At 42.8% G+C, this 25,668-nt stretch overlaps 1 long non-coding RNA gene across 1 annotated transcript; it reads left to right on the top strand.

Moving 5' to 3' along the window:
• Nucleotides 1-6,709: 6,709 nt before the first annotated feature.
• On the top strand, nt 6,710-16,152 carry LOC132390807 (uncharacterized). The gene is made up of 3 exons (XR_009511013.1): nt 6,710-6,780; nt 6,885-6,975; nt 15,963-16,152. It is a non-coding gene; the product is annotated as an uncharacterized LOC132390807 (long non-coding RNA).
• Nucleotides 16,153-25,668: the final 9,516 nt, after the last annotated feature.

Here is a 25,668-nt window from a genome sequence, read left to right on the forward strand (position 1 = left end):
CCTTCTTTACCACAGATTTAACCTGTAAATTAACTTTCAGGGAGTCTTGCACGAGGACTCCTCAGTCCCTCTGCACCTCTATTTTTTGAATTTTCTCTCCATTTAGGTAATAGTCTGCACTTTTGGCCTTTTACTAAATGCATCATCATACATTTCCCAACACTGTATTCCATCTGCCACTTTTTTACCCATTCTTCCAATTTGTCCAAGTCCTGCTGCAATCACATTGCTTCCTCAGCACTACCTACCCCTCCACCCATCTTTGTATCATCTGCAAACTTTGCCACAAATACATCAATTCCATTATCTAAATCATTGACAAACAATGTGAAAAGCAGTGGTTCCAATACTGACTCCTGAAGAACTCCACTAGTCACCTGCAGCCAACCAGAAAAGGCCTCCTTTATTCCCACTCACTGACTTCTGCCTGTCAGCCATTCCACTATCTGTGCCAGTATCTTTCCTGTAGCACCATAGGATTTTATCTTAAGCAGCCTCATGTTGACACCTTATCAAATGCCTTCTGAAAATCCAAGTAAATGACATCCACTGCCTCTTCTTTATCCACCCTGCCTGCTACTTCCTCATAGAACTCTTAACAGATTTGTCAGGCAAGATTTCTCTTCACCGAAACCATGCTGACTTTGACTTATTTTTATCATTATTCCCCAAGTACCTTGAAACCTCATCCTTAATAATAGACTGCAACACTTTCCCAAGCACTGAGGTGTGGCAAACAGGCATATAATTTTCTATTATCTGCCTTCCTCTCTTCTTAAGAGTGGAGTAACAGTTGCAATCTTCCAGTCCTCCAGGACCAGGCCAGAATCAGGAGATTATTGAAAGATCATGTCCAATGCATCCATTATCTCTTCAGCAACCTCTCTCAGGACTCTGGGATGTAGTCCATGTGACTTATCCACCTCAAGGCCTTCAAGTTTGCTTTGCAGTTTTTCCTTAGTGATAGCAATGGCAGTCAGTCCTGCTCCCTGACACTCCAGAGACTGCTAGTCTTCCGCAGAGAACACAGATGCAAAGCACTTATTAAACTCATCCACCATTTCTTTGTCCCTCATTACTACCTCACCAGCATCATTTTGCAGTGGTCCAATATCAACTCTCACCTCCCTTTTACTCTTTTAATACAAGTGAAAAAACTTTTAGTATCCTGCTTTAAATTATTGGCTAGTTTGCTCTCACCTTTCATCTCTTCCCTTCATAGTGTTTTAGTTGCCTTTTGTTGGATTTTAAAAGCTTCCCAATCATCCAACTTCCCATTCCCTTTTGCTACCTTATATGCCCTTTCCTTGGCATTTATGCAGTCTTAACTTCCCTTGTCAGCCACATTGCCTACCCCTGCAAGTTGAGAGCTTCTCAACTCCTGTAGTCAATAATTTGACTCATGAAAGCCGATGTTGCAAAAACTCTCTATGCCCCCTTCAACCTGTGACACCACTTTGAAAGTATATATTCCCAGATCCCCCTGTTCTCACACACTCCTCAGTGCCCTACCAGTCACTGTGCAAGTCCTACCCTAGTTATTTCTCTCAAAGAGAGACAGCTCAAATTCATTTTCTTTAAATTTCCATCTGCCATTTTTCCGCCCATTTTTCCAGCTGGTCCAGATCCCATTGCAAACTTTGATAGCTTTCCTCATTGCATACTACCAATCTTGGTGTCACCCACAACTCTTGCTGTAGAGTTTAGGGGAGGAAGTGGTTTTAGGGTGCTGAAATCTTCAGGATCTCAGAAGGTACAATTGCAATGACTCTTACTAGAGCTCGAGTATCACAGACACAATAAAAATCGGCAGATGCTGGAAACCCAAAGCAAAATACACAAAATGCTGGAGGAACTCTGCAGAGCAGACAGCCTCTAAGGAAATCAAACAGTTGAAATTTCAGGCCGAGACCCTTCATCCGGACTGGAGAGAAAAAAAAAATGAGAAGTCAGAGCAAGAAGGTCTGGGAAGGGGAGGAGCACAAGGTGGCAGGTGATGGATGAAACCGGGGGGGGGGGGGGGGGGGGTGGCGAGGGCTGGAGTTAACAGCTGGGAAGTTGGTTAGTGAAATGGATAAAGGATTGGAGGGGGGGGGGAAATCGGACAGAAGATCATAGAAGAAAGGAAAGGAGGAGCACCAGAGGGAGGTGATAGGCCAATAAGGCGACAGGAAAGAGGGGGAAAACAAGAATGAGGAATGGTGAAGGAGAGGGAGGGGAAATCGATGTTGATGCCTTTAGGTCAGTGACTACCCAGATGGAAAACAAGGTGTTGCTCCTGCAGTGCGAGTGTGGCCTCAATGCAACAGAAGATGAGGCCATGGACTGACATGTCAGAATGGGAATGGAAAGTGGAATTAAAATGGGTGTCTACCAGGAGATCTCATTTTTTTCTGGTAGGTGCTCAGCAAAGAGGTCTTCCAATCTACATATGGTATCACTGATATAGAGGAGACCACTGTATATGATCCCAACAGACTCACAGTTGAAGTGTCACCACCTCTGGAAGGAATGTCTATGACCCTGGAGGTGTGGTTCTTGTAGGACCAAGAGGGAGATCAGTGCAGTGGGACTAGTCACATAGGGAGTGATCCCTGCGGAAGGTGGAAACTGGGGGAGGGGGGAGGAGGGAAAGAAAGAATTGCTCGGTGTTGGGATCCTGTTGGAGGTGGAAATTCTGGAGAATTATGTGCTGGATGGAGAGGCTGGTGGGGTGGTAGTTGAGGACAATATGGGTCGCGAGAGGATGGGGTGAGGGCAGACGTGCATGAAATGGAAGAGATGCCAGTGAGGACAGTGTAGACGGTGGAGGAAGGAAAGCCCCTTTCTTTGAAGGGGGTATCTTATCCCGAGAGCAGATGCAGTGGAGACAGAGGAACTGAGAGAAAGGGATGGCATTTTCTCAAGTGGCAAGGAAAAGGCATAGTCCAGGCAGTGGGTTTGTAAGAGATCAGTTGATAGATGGTCTCCAAAGATAGAGACAGAGAGATTGAGAAAGGGGAGGGAGGTGTCCAAAATAGAGTAAATTTGAGGGTAGGGTGGAAGTTGGAGGCAAAGCTGCACCAATGCAGTCTATGTTGTATAGGATAAGTGGAGGATGTAGGCTTGGAAGATGGACTGTTCCATGCAGCAAACAAAAAGGTAGGTATATTTGGGACCCATGTGAGGCTCATGGCTACATCTATTGTTTGAAGGAAATGGAGGGAGCTGAAGGAAAAATTATGAGTGAGGACAAGTTTCACTGGACAGAAGGGAGTAGTGATGGAGGGGAACTAGTTGGATCTGGTGTCCAGAAAGAAGCAGAGAGCTTTGAGGCACTCCTAATGGGGAATGACGTATATAGGGGCTGGACGTCCATTGTGAAAATGAGATGATTGGAGCCAGGGAACTTGAAATTATTGAAAAGATCAAGAGCATGTTCAGGGTCACAGATGTTCAGGGGGCTGAACTAGGGGATAAAACTGAGTTCAGTTATACAGATGCAAATTCAGTGGGGCAAGAACAAACAAAACAATGGGTCTACCTGGACAAGTGGGTTTGTGGATCTTGGATAGGAGGTAGAAATGGGAGGTGCAGGATGAGGGAACTACGAGGTTGGTGGCAGTGGATGGGAGATCCCGAAAGTTAATAACTTCAGTGATGGTGTGGGAGACAGTGGACTGGTGCTCCTTAGTCGGGTCATATCCAAGGGGCAAGTAAGAGGAAGTGTCAGAGTTGTTGCCTGGCCTCAGCAAGGTGGAGGTCAGTATGCCCACTACAGCACCTCCATCATCTGTGGGTTTGATGGGGATGTTGAGATTAGTGCAGACAGAGTGGACAGTCAAGCATTTGGAAGGAGTGAAGTTGGAGTTGGAGAGGAGTGTTGAACGTTAAGGTGGTTGATGTTTCATTAGCAGCTGGCAATTAAATCTCCAGACCAAGCAGAAGACCAGGGTGGGTGTCCAGGGAGAGGAAGAGGGTTGAAGACAGGAGAAGGGATCATTAGTGTGGGGTGAGGTGTGCTTGCCAAAGAAATAGGCTCAGAGATGGAGGTGACAGAATGAGAGCTGAGTGTAAATGCTTGGGAGTTCAGTGAGACAGTGAAATCCAATGGTAGATTTACTAGTGGAATCTATCAGCAAGTGCATAGCTTCAAACATCTGAAAGCAGATGCTAAAGTTCTGAATTTGGCAGATGGTTTTGTTAGCCAGAGTGGTCAATTGAAAGGAATTTAGAATTGTTTAAAAAGAATTGAACATAGAGTACAGCACAGGAACAGGCCCTTCGGCCCTCACTCTTGTGCCGAACCAACTGTAAATAAACCCCCCCTATAAACTAATCCCACATAGCTACACAATGTCTATTTCGCTCCATCTTCCTCATAGCCAGGCACCTATCCAAACATCTCTTAAAGCCTCTAATGTATTTGCCTCTACCACTGTACCAGGTTGCGCAGTCCAGGCATCACCACTCTGAATTAAAACAAAACTCACCCTCACACCTTCAATGCACATCCTCTGCTATTAAAGATTTCTACCCTGGGAAACAGGTACTCTCTATCCACTCCATCTATGCCTCTCAAACCTCTAGAGCTCCACTCAGCCTTTGCCACTCCAAGGAAAAGAACACACATTTGAAACCAAGAATCAGAAAAGGCTGCAAATGTTATTTTGCAAATTGCCCAGGCAGTGATAGAAACAGCATTAGTGTTCTGATTAAAGAAACATTTGCAGTTTTACCCTCCCAAATTGCTGTCGGCGCTGTACAGTGTTTCCACTATTTTCTCTTTCAATTTCAGATCTCCATCAATTGCAGTAATCTGTTTACGCCATATTTTCAATAGATTCCACAGCTTGAATTGTGCATTAAAAGCCCTTGGACTTCTCCAACATCCTATAGATGTGCAGTGCAGAGTATACCAATTGGCTGGTAAGGAAACACCAATGCCGTCGAATGGAAAAATCCTGCAGAAAGAGATGGACGCGGACCTGCCCATCACGGGTAAAGCCCTCCCCACCATAGAGGAAAGCGGTGTAAATATCTGAAAACAAATGAGCTTTTGGACAGAGTTTGCAAGAAAAGAGGGTAGCACCAACAGGAAAGTAAAGAGAGCAGTCAAGTTCCATTAACAACTTCAATGAGTTGTTTTTTTTGGTGTCAATACACCAGCCAGGGCTGCTCGGCACGGGGTTGTCCAGCATTTCAACTGAATGAGGACAGCTACTACGATGCACCACTTCCTCAGCAGTTCATTGAAAGCACGCACCCCATGTAAACCGACCTCTGGATTCTGGCTAGTGAATAGATAGTTATTGAATAAAAAAAACCCAAGGTTGTATATTTATACATTCTTTGATAATAAATGTACTTGAAACACAATAACTATCTGCTAAAATATGTTGTCTTTACAGGACCTCGCCGTGTTAATAGACGTGATACCACACAGTTAATTTGTCCAGCTCTTTTTACAGTATATGCTAATCATGCCAAGAATTATTCGTTAAAGAATGGACTTGCTTAGTTTGAGCTGTCTCGGCGTGTGCTCGCAGGACCAGACCCAGGCGCGGAGGAATGGTAGGCTCTCTGTCAAAGTGGCCACTGGCTCCGAATCAGCCCGGGGGCGGCAGAAAGCACCATCAGTCACGGGAAGCACTGTGACTCAAGCCCCAGGAGCAGAGGGCGGCAGATTCCCCAGGAAGAGACAGAACAAGAGGTTAGACATAAAAATACCAACAGAGGAACTACTGACCGACACTGAGGCGCTAACCGAGACTCCTCTTTAAATAATCATAGAATGCAGGAAAAGCCGTGCCGGTCACAATTAACTTGCTAAGATTAAACTGAAAGCATAAGGGCTTAACTGCTCTAGTTAAGGTAACGATATGTAAATACAAGTACTCCAGAAACATAGAAGCTCAATGCTCTACGGCAAGCCGCAGGCTTCAGACATAGTCAACAAATTATTCAGGAACAAATGATCTTCAAACTGGCATTGTCAGAACTTACGGAAGGCTAGACCTTTCTGTCCCTCTTTGGCATCAGTTATCTCAAAGTCAATCAAAACCTTGCATTGATTTTGCTGCCTTTACTTCAAGTTCACTAACACTATTTGCCTAATAAACCAATATGACAAGTTAGTTCATTGTTGAGATTTTCCATTGACTACTTCTTGGACTCTTTCTGGAAGGATTCCACTGCCTTTGTGTGAGAAGCTTATTTCTGGTTCAAATCTATTTATTGGGTCCCTACCAAATGAAATAACTTCTATCTACACCATCAATTACTTTCCTCATTTTAAGCACCTAGCTTAAATTGGTGGTTTAGTGGTAGAATTCTCACCTGCCACGCAGAGACCCAGGTTCAATTCCTGCTGCTGCCTATAGGGAGGTTGTATGTTCTCCCCACGACCATGTGTGTCTCCTCCAGGTGCTCTGGTTTCATTCCACAGTTCAAAGATTTACCAGTTGGTAGGCTAATTGATCATTGTAAATTGTCCCATGGTTAGGCTAGGGTTAAATTGGGGGATTGCTGGGTGGCACGGCTCAAAGAGCCAACTTCGTACTGTATCTCAATAAATAAATAATTCAAAACTATGTGACAATCCTGAGCTATGCAGCTAATCCAGCTTCATTCTAGTAAAACAAGGAAATCATTTACCTCAAAGTTGAAATTTTGCAATGGTTTTCAACATTATTCCCAAGGTAGCTCATGGGATTGTCTAGGAGCACAACAGAGGCCAAGTTGCCCAATGTCTTTGCATCCATTCCTTGCTGGGGTGGAGCAGTAGGTTTGATGCCAAGGGTAAGACTCCACGTTTCAGCATTTTCATTTCTTCTGGTTGTGAGACACTGCTGCAAATGAGGTCTGGAAAGCCTTAACCCATGCCTTTCCTTTTTTTTTTGCAGATTGGTGATTATGTTTGGGAGCTGAAGGGATCATTGTTGAAGGTCAAGCAGCTTGCCTCCCCCAGTGGGCCATCTCAAGCCATACACTGAGGTATATGTAAAAAAAGACATTTTATCCAGAGCAGAATTGGTTTGTCTAACTTTATAACAACAATACCAACCTGCTCCTTGGAAAATAGAATAGAAACACGACAAGTAAGAGCAGGTGTTAGTTATGTGGCCATTTGAGCTATTCAAACAATTGTGGCTTTTATCTTAATATTATGTAGCTGCTCTCTCCCCAGACCACTAGATCCATCCTGTATCTTGAAATCTCTGTATCTCCTTTTTAAACACATTAACTGTCCTGGCCTCCATGGCTCACTATGGTAAAGAATTTTATAGGTATACCACCTTCAGAAGGAAGACATTTCTCCTAACTCTACATATTCTAGCTGGCATCCTAATACTTTAACTCTTCCATCTGTACCCCCAGGTGGGTAGGAGGGGTCAGTGTTTGGGTGCTTTTGATTTGCTTTTTAGCTGGTTCAGCGTAACGTTGTGAGTCAAACCCTTTGTTCAACTCCTACAGTATCCTCCTTACAATCAGCTAATCTAGCTCTATCAGAATTTTACACATCTCAGTGGCTCTTCAGTCACTCTTCTGAACTCACAGATTATCTCAATCGCTCCTCGTGTGGCAGTCCTGCAACCAGTCAGGTGAACTGATATGTAGAAATGAAATGAGTTCTGTCATTTTATTGTCAGTTTGAAAACAAGAAATAGAGTGTGAAATGACGTTGCTTTCATAATAAAAGAAATATTCTGGGGACATATTACTCAGATCTCCAAAGATTATGTAAAACATATGCTGTTTTGAAGCTCAGATTTCAAGACATGAAAATCTAGAAATTAGTAATTATTACATCAAAAAATTTCATTCTCATTCTGTTATGAATGCTTTCTTTTTTGTGTCAACTCCTGGAAGAAGCAATCACCTGAGTTAACTTAGAAACAGGCTTTCAAATTCCCATCTTTTGGCCTCTGTTCACAACATGTCTACAGACAACTCAATCACACTCCGGCTCTGCACTTTTGCCTTAAAACCACATTTAGACTATCACTCTGTTTCCCCTAGATTGATCCCCCTGTGTGTCCTTAAGCTCCACAGTCCTAAAACTAATGGGTTTATACTTGCATATTCACTTCGACAAAACTGTTTTAAATTTTTCAGGATTGCTAGGAATGCAAAGATAATCCAACCCCCTTTTCCCTACCATATATATCTTCTTATTAAGTGCTTGTCCCTTCTCTCCACTTCCCTCTTCAGCAAACAAAAAGCAAGAACCGTTATTTTTGTCAGTAAGGCTGCTCTGCAACCACACCACTTTCCTCCCTTCTCCCTGCCCAATGGGCTAAACTGCCTTCTCCATAAACATCTTCCCTCACTGCTTTCCTAACTCCACTCTACTGAGCCCCTGAATTCACCTTATTAACATGGCCAATAACTTGACCTTGTCTAAATCATCCCAATCTCTCCTCATTGAACAGATAATTATCTACTAGCTACCTGATTATCTATTATTACTAATAATCCTGTCAGGCTCAAATTTCACCCACTACTCCAAGAAAAATCCCTCACTTACCTATCCTTGTATAATTCCATTGCATCTTGATCTTCCTTTAATTTCAAGCTTCCAGTCAACATCTGCCTATGTAACTGTGCAAGAACGACCCTCAATAAAGCCTGAGATGGGAACGAGTGGACTTGTGACAATGGTAAAATAGTACCCATAATCCCTAGCCTCATCCTTCTTGATTAGTCCATGGGAGAATTGTATGTAGTGTTAAACAAGTAGGTGTAATTGTATAGATATTTCCATGGAACTGTTAAAAATTAATTCATTAAAAGAAAATTACTTAATTAAAAGAAAATATTATCCGAATCAGATTTATTATCATCGGCATGTGGCGTGAAATTTATTAACTTAGAAGCAGCAGTTCAATGCAATATATAATCTAGCAGAGAAAAAAAAAACTTCAAGAAAACTTATTGAACTCAATGCAAAATTTATATTTTTTAATAGTTGATGCCACAGTCATTCCTCCCTATTTGGATGAATGGAGGTGTGGTTCCTGCACTATTTTAAGCCTCAGAATAGAGGGACGTCCATTCAGAACAGAGATGAGGAGGAATTTCTTTAGCCAGAGGGTAGAGAATCTGGAATTCATTGCCACAGATGGCTCTGGAGTTCAAATCATTGGAGATGTTTAAAACGGCGTTTGATAGGTTCTTGATTAGTTGGGTATCAAAGGTTACAGGGATAAAGCGGGACAATGAGGTTGAGAAGGATAAAAGACATCCTGGTTGGTCGGTTAATTGGTCACTGTAAGTTGTCCTGTGATGAGGCTGGAGTTAAATCTGGGATTGCTGGGCAGCAGGGCTCGAGGGGCCGGAAGGGCCTCTTCCTCACTGTATCTCAAAAATCAGCCATGATGGAATGGCGGGGCAGACCCAATGGGCTGAATGGCCTAGTTCTGCTCCTATGTCTTAGGGTTTTATGGCCTTTGACATAGTTAATCAGAACATCTTTCTCCAAAGACATTCCTTTGTGAGCTGCATGGGTAGAAACACATCCACTCTGTTCCATTCTTACCCGTCTAGTCACAGCCAAGGAATAGCAGCTTTTGGTGTCCTGCAAGAATCTGTCCTAATTACTATTGACTTCGACCAATGTGCTATCTCTCAGTAACATTATCAGAAAACGCAACGTCAAGTCCCACTGCTACACTGATGCATTTATTTTCCATATCACTGCCCTTCTGCTTGCCTGACATCCAGCACCTGATGAGCAGATCAAAGCCATTATGTGTGTGTCAAACTCCATTCCTGGAACTCTGATTCACCCCTTTCCTTGACATCAAGTTGAGACTGAACCAGACTCTGCTGTCATATTTGACCTTCCGGATAAACTTTATTCAGCTATCGCTGAGTCTGTCTGTTTCTACATGTATAATATTCCATTCAGCCTCCTTCTGAAACCCTGAACTCTGCCTTTATTGGATCAGCTAGAGAGAGAGAGACTTCAACCACAATAGCCAGGCAGTCTGGAGTTCCTGCAAAGTCTTACCAATTCCAAGCAGAAGTGCTCCCAAGTCTTCCCTTCCCCTAACTCTACCAATCAACTCAATCAGTTTCATTGGTTTCACGAAGACAATCAACATCTATCTCTTCTCACTTCCTCTGATCCTGATATGCTGAGATCCAACCCCTCCCCCCAAGTACAGAACCACTCCTAAGTCGCCATCCATCCTTCACCCTCCTCCCTGTTTTGCCCCTTTCCTCCATCCCACCTTATACTTACTGTGAAGCAAGAAGATCTTCACAAGCTATTTGGAAAACAGAACATTAGAAAATGGCAGCTAGCCTGATGCTATTCCAGCTCGGGACTTCAGAGTTCAATTTGGGCATCGTCTGTAAGGAGTCTGTACATCCTTAGTGTGAAATGCTTGAGGTTTCACCAGGTGCTCTAGTTTCCTCCCACAGTCCAAAGATGTACTGGTTAGTAGGTTAATCGGTCATTGTAAATTGTCCTGTGATTAGGCTAGAGTTAAATCAGGGGTAAATCAAGGCTGCTTGTTGGTGTGGCTCAAAGGGCTGGAAAGGCCTATTTCGCGATGTATCTCTATATGAAATAAAATTGCAGGCCCTGTTGGTGTCTCACCTGCTGCTCTAGCACCTGGCTTCACTGAGATATTCTACACCTCCCTACAATTATGCAGGGTTCCAGTCTGCTTTAAAGTTGCTGCAATCATTCCAGTTCCCAAAAAAGCTACTGGATAATTATAGACCAGTCGCTCTGACGTCAGTAGTTTTGAAAACCTTTGAATGTCTGATGTTGGTCTACCTTAAGCCCATTACTGATCCTCTTTTTGACCCTCTACAGTTTGTTTGTAGACCAAATTGCTCAGTTGAGGATGCAGTTAACTTGTGTCTTCATTACATTCTTCAACATTTGGACTCCCCCAACACCTGTGTGAGGATCTTATTTGTAAATTTTAGCTCCACCTTCAACATTATTGCTCTAGAGTTGTTCCACAGCAAGCGAACCAGGCTAGCTGTAGCTTACAGTATCTGTCAGTGGATTATGAAGTTCCTGACAAGAAAGAAGCAGTATGTAAGGCTGGGCTCCAACTTGTTTGATCTCCCTAGGCTGTGTTCTTTCAACCCTCCTGTTCTCATTTACACAAATGACTGTAACTTCACAGGCAAATCCATTAAAATCCTAAAGTTCATAGATGACACAGCTGTAAGGTCATATGATCTTGGAGCAGAATTAGGCCATTCAGCCCATCACATCTGCTCTGCCATTCTATCATGGCTGATCCCGGATCCCACTCAACCCCACATACCTGCCTTCTCGCCATATCCTGATGCCCTGACTGATCAGGAAATGATCACCTTCCTCTTTAAGTATTACACATGGACTTGGCCTCCACCGCAGTCTTTGGCAGAGCATTCCACAGGTTCAATATTCTCTGCCCAAAAAATTTCCTCCTTACCTCTGTTCTAAAAGGTCATCCCTCAAATCTGAGGCTGTGCCCTCCAGCTCTGGATACCCCAAACACAGGAAACATCCTTTCCACATCCACCCTATCTAGTCCTTTCAATATTCGGTAGGTTTCAATGAGATCTCCCACCGCCCCCACATTCTTCTAAATTCCAGTGAGTACAGGCCCAAAGCTGCCAAATGCTTCTTATATGTTAACTTAATTTCTGGGATCATCATCATGAGCCTCCTCTGGATTCTTTTCAATGACAACACATCCTTTCTGAATTACGGGGCCAAAACTGTTGACAATACTCTAAGTGCGGCCTCACCAGTGCCTTATGAAGGCTCAGCATTATGTTCTTGCTTTTATATTCTATTCCCCTTGAAATAAATCCCAACATTGCATTTGCCTTCTTTACCAGAAGCAACCTGTAAATTAATCTTCTGGGAGTCTTGCATGAGGCTTCCTAAGTCCCTTTGTACCTCTGATGTTTGAATTTCCTCCCCATTTAGATATTACTCTACACTATTGTTCCTATGACCTAAATACATTATCATATATTTCTCAACACTGCATTCCATCTGCACTTTTTTGACCATTCTTCTGACTTGTCCAAGTCCTGCTGCAATTACATTGCTTCCTCATCATGACCTACCCCTCCATCTATCTTTGTATCATCCACAAACTTTGTCACAAAGCCATTAATTCCATTATCTATATCACTGACAAACAATGTGAAAAGTAGCGGTCCCAATACTGACCCCTGAGGAACACCACTAGTCACTGGCAGCCAACCAGAAAAGGCCTCCTTTACTCCAACTCGCTGCCTCCTGGCCTGCCAGCCATTCCTCTGTCCATGCCAGTATCTTTCCTGTAACACCACAAGATTTTATCATGTTAAACAGCCTCATGTAAAGCACCTTATCAAATGCCTTCTGAAAATCCAAGTAAATGACATCCACTGCCTCTCCTTTGTCCACCCTGCTTGTTACTTCCTCGAAGAGCTCTAACAGATTTGTCAAGCAAGATTTCCCTTCACAGAAACCATGCTGACTTTGACTTATTTTATCATTAGCCATCAAGTACCCCAAAACCTCATCCTTAATTATAGACTCCAACACTTTCCCAACCATTCAGGTTAGGCTAACTGGCCTATAATTTCCTCTGTTTAGACTTCCTCCCTTCTTAACAAGTGGAGTGACATTTCCAGTCCTCCGGAACCATGCCAGGATCAAGTGATTCTTGAATGATCATGACCAATGCATCTGTCATCTCTTCAGCAACCTCTCTCAGGGCTCTGGGAAGTAGTCCGTCTGGTCCAGGAGACTTATCCACCTTAAGACCTTTGAGTCGGCTTAGCACTTTTTCCTTTGTAACAACAATGGTGCTCACTCCTACTCTCTGAGACTCATGAACCTCTGGCACACTACTAGTGTCTTCCACAGTGAAGACAGATGCAAAGTACCCATTAATTTCATCTGCCATTTCTTTGTCCCCCATTACTACCTCAACAGCATCATGTTCCAGTGGTCCAATATCAACACTTTTAATCTTTATAAAACTGAAAGAAGTCTTAGTATCCTGCTTTATACTATTGTCTAGTTAGCCCTCATGTTGCATCTTTTCCCTTTTTATACCTTTTGTAGGAGCCTTTTGTTGGATTTTTAAACCTTCCTAATCATTCAACGTTCCACTCACTTTTGCTACCTTATATACCCTTTCCTTGGCTTTTATGCAGTCCTTAACTTCCCTTGTCAGCTATGGTTGCCTGCCCCTGCCATTTGAGAGCTTCTTCTGTGCAACATATCTATCCTGTACCTTGTGAACTATTCCCAGAAACTTCAGCCACCTCTGCTCTGCCATCATCCCCGCCAGTATCCCCCTCCAGTCCACCAGGGCAAAGCTCTCTCACATGCCTCTGCAATTCACTTTATTTCATTGTAATACTGATACATGTGACAAAAAGGCTCGTTTTGAGGTGGAAAATGACTTGGCGGTGAGGAAGTCCACCCCTCCTCCAAATGACCAGGTGCTGTGTCTCACCATGGCCGATGTGAGAAGAACCCTGTGCAGGGTCAACCCATGGAAGGCTGCTGGACCAGATAATATTCCTGGTAGAGTGCTTAGAGGATGTGCAGACCAGCTAGCAGATGTTCTCACTGACATCTTCAACAACACTACCATTCCAACATGCTTCAAGTCCGTCACCATCGTCCCCGTGCTGAAGAAGTCTTCAGTGTCCTGCTTCAATGACTACCATCCCATTGCACTCACATTAATCATCATGAAGAGTTTTGAGAGGCTCATCATGAGGCACATCAAGACCCTGTTGCCCCCCTCACTGGACCCCCTGCAGTTTGCATAATATCCCAACTGCTCAACAGATGATGCCATTGTCATCACCCTCCACCTGGCCCTAACCCATCTGGACAAAAAAGACATGTACGTTCGAATGCTGTTCATAAACTTCAGTTCAGCATTAAACACAATCATCCCTCAGAAACTGATTGGAAAGCTGAGCCTACTGGGCCTGAACACCTCCCTCTGCAACTGGATTCTAGACTTCCTGACTGGGAGACCTCAGTCAGTCTGGATCGGGAGCAGCATCTCCAATACCATCATACTGAGCATGGGGGTCCCCTAGGGCTGTGTGCTCAGTCCACTGCTGTTCACTCTGCTGACCCACGACTGTGCTGCAACACACAGCTCGAACCACATCACCAAGTTTGCCGATGACACGACTGTGGTGGGTCTCATCAGCAAGAACGATGAGTCAGCACACATAGAGCAGGTGCAGCGGCTAACAGACTGGTGCAAAGCCAGCAACCCATCTCTTAATGTGAACAAACCAAAAGAGATGGTTTTAAAGAGCAAACACGAGGAAACCTGTAGATGCTGGAAATTCAAACAACACACACAAAATGCTGGTGGAACACAGCAGGCTAGGCAGCATCTATAAGGAGAAGCGCTGTCGATGTTTCGGGCCGAGACTCTTCGTCAGGACTAACTGAAAGGAATGATAGTAAGAGATAGTGAATTGTTGGCTTCAGGAGGACATGGAGCAAGCACTCCCTGCTGAACATCGACAGCTCCTCGGTAGAGATTGTTAAGAGCACCAAATTTCTTGGTGTTCACCTGGCAGAGAATCTCACCTGGTCCCTCAACACCAGCTCCATAGCAAAGAAAGCCCAGTAGTGTCTCTACTTTCTGCGAAGGCTATGCAAAGTCCATCTCCCAACCCCCATCCTCATCACATTCTACAGTGCTTGTATTGAGAGCATCCTGAGCAGCTGCATTACTGTCTGTTTTGGAAATTGCACCATCTCGGATCGCAAGACCCTGCAGTAGACAGTTAACTCATCGGAGGTGATTGATAAGTTTGTGGCCTAAGGTAGAAGGAGATGTTATTAACTTCAAACTTTCTGCATAATCACTCAAAGAGTTGAACAGTATGTGCATGTAACGAGAGCTGTATAACTCATCTCCTTCTACCTCAGGTCATGAACTTATCAATCACCCATCTGTGGACATTTTCTGGAGTTCCAAGATCCGTATGCTCCATGACCGCTGGACTAAGTGTACACATGTAGGAGGGGACTATGTTGAAAAGTAACTGTGCTAGGTTTTCTAAAATAGACTCCTTCTACCTTAGGCCACAAACTTATCAATCACCCCTCATTTGTATCTTAAAGAAGTTTTGGTATCCTCTTTAGGATAGCTTGGCTAGCTTAATTTTGTATTCTATCTTTATGTTCTTAATGGCCTTTTTAGTTGCCTTCTGTTAGTTGTTAAAAGCTTCCCAACACTCTAACTTCCCACTAATCTTTGCTGTATTATATGCCCTCTCTTCGGCTTTTATGTTGACTTTGACTTCTACTGTTAGCCATGGTTGTGTCACCTTTCCTTTAGAATACTTCTTCCTCTTTGGGATGCATATATCCTGTGCCTTCTGAATAGCTTCCAGAAATTCCAACCATTGCTGCTCTGCCTTGATCTCTGCTAGTGTTCCTCTCCAAACAATTCTGGCCTACTCATCTCTCATGCCTCTGTAATTCCCTTTATTCCTTGGTAATATTGATACATCTGAGTTTAGTTTCTCAAATTTCAGGGTAAATTCACATTATGATCACTTTCCCCTTAGGGTTCTTTTACCTTAAGCTCTCTAACCAGTTCTGGTTCATTGCACAACACCCAATCCAGAATTTCTGATCCCAAACTGGGCTCAACCATGAGGTGCTCTGAAAAGCCATTTCATAGGCATTCTAGAAATTTCCCCTCCTGGAACCCAGCACCAACCTGATTTTCCCAATTTACCTGCATTCTGAAGTCCCCCATAACCATTGTAACATTGCCCTTTTGGCATGCGTTTTCTATCTCCCATTGTAATTTGAAAGCCACATCCTTACTACTGTTTGGGGGTGTGTATACAACTCCCATTAGGGTCTTCTTACTCTTGCAGTTCCTTTGCTCGATCCACAATGATTCAACACTTTCCAACCTAATGTCACCTCTTTCTAATAATTTGATTTTATTTTTTACCAACAGGACAATGCCACCCCCTTTGCCTTCCTGCCTATCATCTTGAAACAGTGAGTCTCCTTGGACATTAAGCTCCCAGTTATGATCTTCTTATAGCCATGATTCATTGAAGTCTACAGCATCATACATGCCAATCTGCAACTGTACTACAAGTTCAGCTACCTTATTCTGTATACTGTGTTACGAATATGCCACAACTCTGAGGGGCCGAAGGGTACAAAATAGCCCCCTCCTTTGTGAGAATCGCAAGATCACTATTAAGTCAGTTCTGAAGACCCAGGAAATGATTTCTTACTGATTATTATTATACCCGTGCTCTTAGATTTAGTATTGATGACGTATGTTATCTGTATGTGTGCATTGATATTATTTACGTGTATTTTTATCAATAAATACTGTTAAAAATAGTACCATCAGACTTTAATGGACCTCTCTATCTTTGCTGGTAGATGACCCAGTTACGGGGTAAGTAACAACTGTACGAATACTTCAGTCCTGTGTTCACACTTTCTGATCTTGTCTACCTTTTACATTGCAACTCATTCTATTAACTGCAATTTTTCTCTATCACAGCCTCTCCTCACTACACATTGCCTCTGTTTGTAAACCAGCTACCTCATCTTCAGCACTATTATCCACTTCCCTATGATACTTCTTGCATTGAAATATATGCAATTTTGGACACTAGTTGCACATTTTCAACCTTTGGTTTCCTAACTTCATCTGAGATCTTACCAACATCTACCTTCGCCACCTCTCCACTAACTGTTCTGGCACTCTGGCTCCCATCCCACTGCAACTCTAGTTTAACCTCTACCATGCAGCATTAACAAACCTTCCTGGTAGGACAATAGTCCCCGACTGGTTCAGGTGCAAACTGTCTCTTCTGTACAGGTCTCACCTTCCCTGGAAGAGAGCCCAATGATCCAAATATCTTATGCCCTTCCTCCTTCACCAACTCCTTGGTCACGTGTTAGAGTGTATAATAGAGACATAGAAACATAGAAAACCTACAGCACAATACAGGCCCTTCAACTCACAAAGCTATGCTGAACATATCCTTACTTTAGAAATTACCTAGGGTTATAGATCACCCTCTATTTTTCTGAACTCCATATACCTGTCCAGAAGTCTCTTAAAATACCCTATTGTTTCCGCCTCCACCTCCGTCACTGGCAGCCCATTCCATACACTCACTCTCTGCGTAAAAAATCTTACCCCTGACATTTTCTCTGTACCTACTTCCCAGCACCTTAAAACTGTGCCCTCTCATGCTAGCCATTTCAGCCCTGGGAAAAAGCCCCTGGCTAGCCACACGAACAATGCCTCTCATCATCTTATACACCCCTATCAGGGGCACCTCTCATTCTCTGTCGCTCCAAGGTAAAAAGGCTGAATTCACTCAAACTATTCTCATAAGGCATGCTCCCCAATCCAGGCAACATCCTTGTAAATCTCCTCTGCACCCTTTCTATGGTTTACATATCCTTCCTATATTGAGCTGACCAGAATTGAGCACGGTACTCCAAGTGGGGTCTGACCAGGGTTTTATATAACTGCAGCATTACCACTTGGCTCCTAAATTCAATTCCGTGATTGATGAAGACCAATGCACCATATGCTTTCTTAGGCCCTGAGTCAACCTGCGCAGCAGCTTTGAGACTCGGACCCCAAGATCCCTTTTGTTCATCACTTCACCCCGCAGGACTCTCTTTTTTAAAAAGGACCGCTGAATGTGGTAAACCATGTATATAGGTTATAACTGGGTTATCTGTCTGGACATGCCTGGACACGCCCCTCTGCTGACTGCTCCTGTGGCTCCCCCCACAGACCCCTGAATAAAGGCGATTGTGTCACTGCTCCTCCCACAGTCCAGGACAGACATACAGCATTGGACGTGGATCCGTTTTACTGTTAATAAAAGCCTTTCAGTATTTACTCTACTTCCAGTCTTTTGGAGTAATTGGTAGAGCATCACCATTAATACCAATTTCTGACATCATAATTGACCTAACAAAATGAATCACCTCACACTTATCTGAGTTGAACTCCATCTGCCACTTCTCAGCCCAGTTCTGCATCCTATCAATGTCCCACTGTAACCTCTGACAACCCTCCACACTATCCATAACACCGCCAATCTTTGTGTCATCAGCAAATTTACTAACCATCCATCCATTTTCTCATCCAGGTCATTTATAAAAATCACAAAGAATAGGTGTCCCGGAACAGTTCCCTGAGGCACCCCACTGGTCACCGACCTCCATGCAGACTATGACCCATCTACAACCACTCTTTGCCTTCTGTGGGTAAGCCAGTTCTGGATCCACAAAGCAATGTCCCCTTGGATCCCATGCCTCCTTACTTTCTCAATAAGCCTTGCATGGGGTATCCTATCAAATGCCTTGCTGAAATCCATAGACACTTCATCTACTGCTCTGCCTTCATCAATGTGTTTAGTCACATCCTCAAAAAATTCAATCAGGCTTGTAAGGCATGACCTGCCTTTCATAAAGCCATGCTGACTATTCCTGATCATATTATGCCTCTCCAAATATTGATAAATCCTAACTCTCAGGATCTTCTCCATCAACTTACCAACCACTGAATTAAGACTCACTGGTCTATGATTTCCTGGGCTATCTCTACTCCCTTTCTTGAATAATGTAACAACATCTGCAACTCTCCAGTCCCCATTGATGATGCAAAGAGCATTGCCAGAGGCTCAGCAATTTCCTCCTTCACCTCCCATAGTATCCTAGGGTACATCTCATCTAGTCCCGGTGACCTATCTAACTTGATGCTTTCCAAAAGCTTCAGCACATCTTCATTCTTAATATCTACATGGTCAAGCTTTTCAGTCCAGGGTAAGTCATCCATACAATCGCAAAGATCATTTTCCATAGTGAATACTGCATCAAAGTATTCATTAAGTACCTCTGCTATCTCTTCCAGTTCCATACACTTTTCCACTGTCACACTTGATTGGTCCTAACTTTCTCATGTCTTATCCTTTTGCTCTTCACATGCTTATAGAATGCCTTGGGGTCTTCCTTAAACCTGTCTGCCAATCCCTTCTCATGGCCCCTTCTGGCTCTCCTAATTTCTTTCTTAAGCTCCTCCCTGCTAGACTTATAATCTTCTAGATCTCCATCATTACCTAGTTTTTTGAACCATTTGTAAGCCCTTCTTTTCTTCTTGACTAGATTTATAACAGCCTTTGTACACCACAGTTCCTGTACCCTACCATCCTTTCCCTGTCTCATTGGAATGTACCTATGCAGAACTCTATGCAAATATTCCCTGAACATTTGCCACATTTCTTCCACACATTTCCCTGAGAACAGATGTCATTTAATAATTCTCTTGTGTGATTCTTCCCTGTGGTGTGCGTTCTATTGAAATCCAAGTTTCACATTGGAATTTCAAAAGCACTCTAATATACACTCAGTTGACCCTTTATTAGGAATCTCCCATGCCTAATAAAATGGCCACTGAATATATGTTCATGGTTTTCTGCTGCTGTAGTCCATCCACTTCAAGATTGATCATGATATGCTTTCAGAAACACTCTTCTGCACACCACATTTGCAACACATGACTTCTTTTTGAGCTGCTGCTATAGTCACCTTCCTGTCAGCTTGAACCAGCCTTGCCATTCTCTTCTGGTCACTCTCATTAACAAGGCATTTTTGCACACAGAACTGCCACTCACCGGATGTTTCTTGATTTTCACATCATTGTCTGTAAACTCTAGAGACTATTGTGTGTGCAAATTACAGAAGATCAGCAGTTTCTGAAGTACTTACACCACCCTGCCTGACACTAATGGTTATTCCACAATCAAAGATCACATTTCTTCCCCATTCTGATGTTTGGTCTGAACAACAACTGAACCTCTTGACCATGCCCACATGCTTATATGCATTAGGTTGTTGCCACATGATTGGCTGTTTAGATATTTGCATTAACATATTTTTGTGCATGTTGACTTTATTTCACAGCATTTCTCCCCTTGAATATTGGCTGTTGCATTAAATGGCTTTTGGCAACTGCATTCTGCTTTGGATTAAAAGAGACACTTTCTAATCATTTGTGGTGGAAGAAATGTTTAATACTGCTGCATGTTGCTACCAGCTGTTTAATGATCTAGAAACTAGATAAGGAGGATACTGTGAAATTAATGAGGTGTGTGAGATTCTGGTCTGAATTTGATGTCATAACAACCCTGTAGAAAATAGAATGGGCCAAACTCATCCTCGCATCCAGTAGGCAAATGTTCACAAATAACTTGTCTCTAAATCCTGTTCTGCTTAACACAAAGGCCTGAAATTTAACCCCGGGCATTACGATGGTTCAGACAATGTGGAAATTCCATTCACAGGATCCACCCGACTGCTGGGATTTGCGTTGAGTTTTACTCAAAATTGGCAATGTCCCACAGCACATTTACCATTAAAATATATTTTTTATTTCGGTATCTCTCCACTTCCTTCTCAGTCCTGAAAAAGGGGCTCAGTCCAAAACGTTGACTGTTTACTGTTTTCCACAGATGCTGCTTGAACTGTTGAGTTACTCCAGCATTTTGTCTGTGTTGCCATTAAATATATTTATTCAGAGGACTTTGGGGATTTATTTAAACTCCAACAGGCACCGTAGTACCTGGTTCCAATACATAGTGCCATTTTGATGAACCAGAAGAATATAATAAATCCAAGGACGATACCTGACAGTAACTGTTGAAATCTGTTTATGAGAAGCACTATTTGCCGGCGTGAAGTGGGTGCCCAAGCATCTACTTCACAGATGTAATTTTCCTTTCAGGAGCATCATTCACAGTCATGGTAAATATATCAGTAAAGGCATCAAAGCTAATGCCTAACACAGGAAAGCGATCCTTTATGCAATATTAGTTGTTGCACCTTTCAAGAAATTGTGTGTTTCCTCAACTAGCTGGATAGACTGGTCACAGATGATGTAGTCCTGCTTAAATGTGGCCAAACCAGTCATCCTTAAAGAAGACAATATAGGTTTACATATCGACATGCTGGCAAGAACATATACCTGGACATATTTTCCTCTCAGATCCACAGAAACAATGGAAAATCCAATTTCCCAGTCTCCAAACTTTGCCGTGTCTGGAAGTCTCTATCCCTTTTCATCATCTACCCTGTCCCATCCTCCAAAGAGGCCCTTGGTATGATAAGGTATCCCGTTATACAAAACATCTTAGGGAGGGTGATACAGAGACAACCAGCCCACATCAGCTTTTATAAAACAGGTTGGTGGCCAGAACTCACTGTAGAAATTCCTGGAAGCCTTGAGCTCATTTTCCAACAGCCTCAGGGCTAGTCAACACTCCATTTATAGTACTGAATGGAAATAAGCCAAAGTTAACTCATTATCTATTGCTGTTGTAAAGATATTTGTGTTGGCATGTTGCTGGTGTTTTGTGATGTTTGAGGTCTTTCTTTGACTTTTGAGGTTCTACGTGTAACCCTTACCCAACAGGCTGGTATATGTCTAGGGGAAAAAGGAGATCCAGCCACTCTCCAACCCACCTCCCGTACACGCAGGTGCTGTGAGAATCGAGTTAATGCCTCGCGCCCGCCAACAGTATCAAACCCACAACAAATACCGTTATGAAATACACTTTAAAGAGTTTACTAAAATTAAAAAAATAGTAGACAATACTATATATATACATACATACATACAAGGAAAAAAACAAAAGGCGCCAACTTATCAAAGTTCAGTCTGTTTAGTGCACTCGTTGGAGCTCAATCAACGAACCAATCGACCCATCCGGCCGTCGCACCTGGGACCACCCCGGTGGTCTTATGAGCAGTCCAGCACACGTCCACCTTCCTCAGCGTCTTCCTCGGCCTCTCCAAAAAAACCCGCGAAAACCCCTCCCCCAAGTTCCCAGCATCACAAGACACAATGACATTCCCCATTGATTAACAAATGAATACAATTACCATATCAGCCATTCTAAAGTGAAACAACGGTGAGAGAAACACTTATCCGACAAAGAATCATTCCTACTTGTAACAAACCAAAGAGGCCATTTTGAGTAACATACCCAGGACATTGTACATACGTAGCTCTTTCTCATGTGAAATTCTAGTCATCACAGGTATTTGTTAGGGATCCTGATTACTCTCATCCTAATAAATGCAGGTGCCTTTGTTAACTTTGTTAATGACACAAACCAAGAGCAGACCTTTAGCAATTTATGAAGGTCTCCCTGGGACAGAGCTGAAGGCAAGAATTTACAAGTGAAGTCAACATTACTAAACTCCCAATATACAGTAACTTCATGAAATTATTAACAAAATCACAGGAAAATGGTATGAATAGCCATTCTCTCATCTTTCACTCAGTTTTCCGTTGAAATCGTGGTATCGCTCTAGTGTAAATCCTCTGCCGTGGGTTGAGCAGATGACATGGAGCTAAAATGAGTAAGTAAGAATAGTTAAAGAGGACACTATCTCCAATCCACAGTACAGCAACAGAAATTAAACAAAACATTTTATTTATTTCTATGCTAGGGTGATCTTGGTTTAAAAAAACGTAATGGGGGCTTTATTGGGTTGAGGCTCCTGTCAAGTAATGAAAGTCTAAAGGAAAAGGGAGCCAACAGGGAAGAATAGCAATCATAAGGTTCAAAATAACATCCTGCTCCTTGTTTTTTCAGAGACAAAATTACAACAGCATAAATCACAATTTTATCATGTTCTTTTCAGATAGCATATTTATAATCAGAAAATAGTATTTTTTATTTTTATAAAATATGTTGTCAGTTCTTATAAGAACTTAGTAGGTATATATCTATATATTTCTCTCTATATTGTATGCACAGTGGATTCTGGTTAATCAGGGCAGCCACTTGTTTCACCCCATCCATTCCACCTCACTAACCGTTGCATTAATGGGTCATCCATCATAGTTTCCCCCAGAATTCCCCAAGCAGACATGTCTCTCCTTCTTCCTTCAGTGTGTTAAAGAGAGTTTTCCCTCTGTAACTTGGCTTGCCTCTAATGTCTCCACCAACCATTTCCCCTATTTAATGACTCTTTTCCATACAACTGAAGGAAATGCAACATCTGTCCTGTCATGCTTTCAACTCTTCTCTTACCACCAACACGGAGCCAACTAGTCCTTCGAAATGAGGCAGCAAAGTACTTGTTATTTTTCCAAATTAGTTCACAATATGGCCTCTGTGTTGGAGAACCCAAACACAAATTAAATAACTACTTGTTCCGTTCACAGGGATGCCTACTTCATCGCTATAGAGTCATAAAAAATACAACAATGCCGAACCATTTAACCTGCCTACTCCATTGACCTGCTCTGGGACCATAGCCCTCCATACCCCTGCCATCCATGTACTTATCCAAACTTCTCTTAAAAATTGAAATCTAGTTTATATGTACCTGTTCTGCTGGTAGCTCATTCCATGCTCTCATGACCCTCTGAGAGAAGAAGTTTCCCCTCATGTTCCCCTTAACCTTTTCACCTTCCACCCTTAACCCATGATCCAAACTCAGTGGAAAAAGCCTGCTCAGGAAAAATGTCCTGCACCTTATTTCTGCATCTCATTGGCACTCTTGACAGTCAGCTACGTCTTGATCTGTTATACCAATGCCCAACTTAAACCTGCTCCTCGATCTGGGCAATTTGCACTCTTCCACGCTTCATAAATAATTCAGTAACTTCATCTAACTCATTTTCTCTGTTCCTTTATCATTGAGTGTGGGCCTTCAGACCCCCCGTACCTCCTTCCCGACAGTAGCAATGAGAAGAAGGCTCATTGATGGTAAAGAAACAGATGGTAAGTGTCCTTTGTGATGGATGCCACCTTCTTGAAGCACTACCTCTTGAAGTCATCCTCGATAGTGGGGAGGCTTGTGCTCATGACGAGGAGCAGCCTATTTTGATCCTGTGCATCAGGAGATCCATACAAAGCCATACAGTCTGAATGCTCTCCACAGAGATATGCAGAAATTTGAAAGAGGCTTTGTTGACATTCTGAACCTCCTCACACTCCAAATGAAGGAGAACCAGAGGCATGTGTGATTATATCAGTATGTTGGACCCAGGATAGATACTCTGAAACGTGGATGCCCGCGAGCGTGAAGCGGCTCACCCTTTCCTCTACTGGAAATGAGGACCCGTGTCTATTCTTCCAACTTTCCCTTGCTGAAGTCCACAATCAGTTCCTTGGTCTTGTTGACATTGCATGTGACATTGTTGTTGTGGCACCCTGTGTCTAAGAACACTGGTGTCATCGTCAAATTTATAGATGGCATTTGCAGTGCGCTTACCCACGCAGTTATGAATGTAGAGAGAATAGAGCAGTAGTCAAAGCTCGCATCCTTGAGGTGTGCTTATTCTGGTTGTTGGTTAGGAGATGTTATTAGCAATCTACGCTCTCTGTGATCACCCAGTAAGGAAGCTGAGGGTACAGTTGCAGGTGAAGGTGCTGGAGGCCCAGGATTATGAGCTTGGTAATTAGTACTGAAGGGATAATGATGTTGAACGCTGTGCTGTAATCAATAAACAGCAACATGAGATATATATGCTTTGCAGTTATCCACCTTTCCAAAGCAGAGTGGAAAGGCATTGAGATTGCTCTGCTGTAGACCTGGTGTGGCAGTAGGTGAATTGCAGCAGATCTAGGTCCTTGATAATTCTAGTCGAAATTAACCTCTCAAAGCACTCAATGAGTGCTACTGGGTAATATTCATTGAGGCAGTTCAAACTGCTCTTCTTGGGCACTGGTGTGATTTTAAAGCAGGCGGCAGCCTCAGACAGCAGCAGTGAGAAACTGAAGATGTTCTTGAAAACTCCAGCCAGTTGGTCAGTACCAGGCCAGCTACACCATCAAGGCCTGACACTTTGCAAGAGTTCATCTTCTTGACAGAAGTCTGACTTTGCAATATTAGCTCAGCTTTTCTCTCTCTGTTGGTACTGCCTGACCTTTTTGACATGTTTTACAATGTGGCACTTCACCCCTTTTCACATTCTTCATTTCTCACACTCTAAATGACATAATCTCATCATTTTTCTTCATTCTTTTGCTCTAAATTCCCCATTAGTCCATCCTCTGTGATTTATTCCCAAGGCAGCATTAATCTCATCCTATCACATATGTTCCTTTTTGTCCTACTCAAACCTTGCCCACCTTCTCTGCCAACCTCTGCTAACTTAAAGCTAACTTGTTTTTTCCTCTCTCTTCTTTCCAGAAATGGTAAAGCATCTACAGCCTGAAATATTATTGCTGTTTCTCTTTGCACATTTGCTACCTGACCTGGTGAGTATTCTTAGCATTTCTGTTAAAACAGTCTCTCCAATTTATTCCTATATGTTTTGACATTGTTGGGGAAAACTGGAATGACTGTCTTTGGTGTTTGTGCAATATAGCTGTCGTCATCTGCTATTCAATGCATACTGCTGACAACTTTTTGTTTCTAAGGCCCAAGTAAATGTGTCATTGTGTGACATAAAGATGTTCTTTGAAATGATAAGTTTACTATTAAAAAATACAAAATGTTTACACAAGGCCTATATTCCTGTAGTTTATGTGTTACAAAGATGTGAACCAAATGTTATTGTATTGACCTTGAAACCAATTTCATTCAATTGCCTTGAATCATTCTGTTTGTATTAAGGAGCTTTGTATTAAGGAGTTCTGAAATGCAACCTC

This window comes from Hypanus sabinus, chromosome 3 (assembly GCF_030144855.1).
Source record: "Hypanus sabinus isolate sHypSab1 chromosome 3, sHypSab1.hap1, whole genome shotgun sequence".
Taxonomy (NCBI): Eukaryota; Metazoa; Chordata; class Chondrichthyes; order Myliobatiformes; family Dasyatidae; genus Hypanus; species Hypanus sabinus.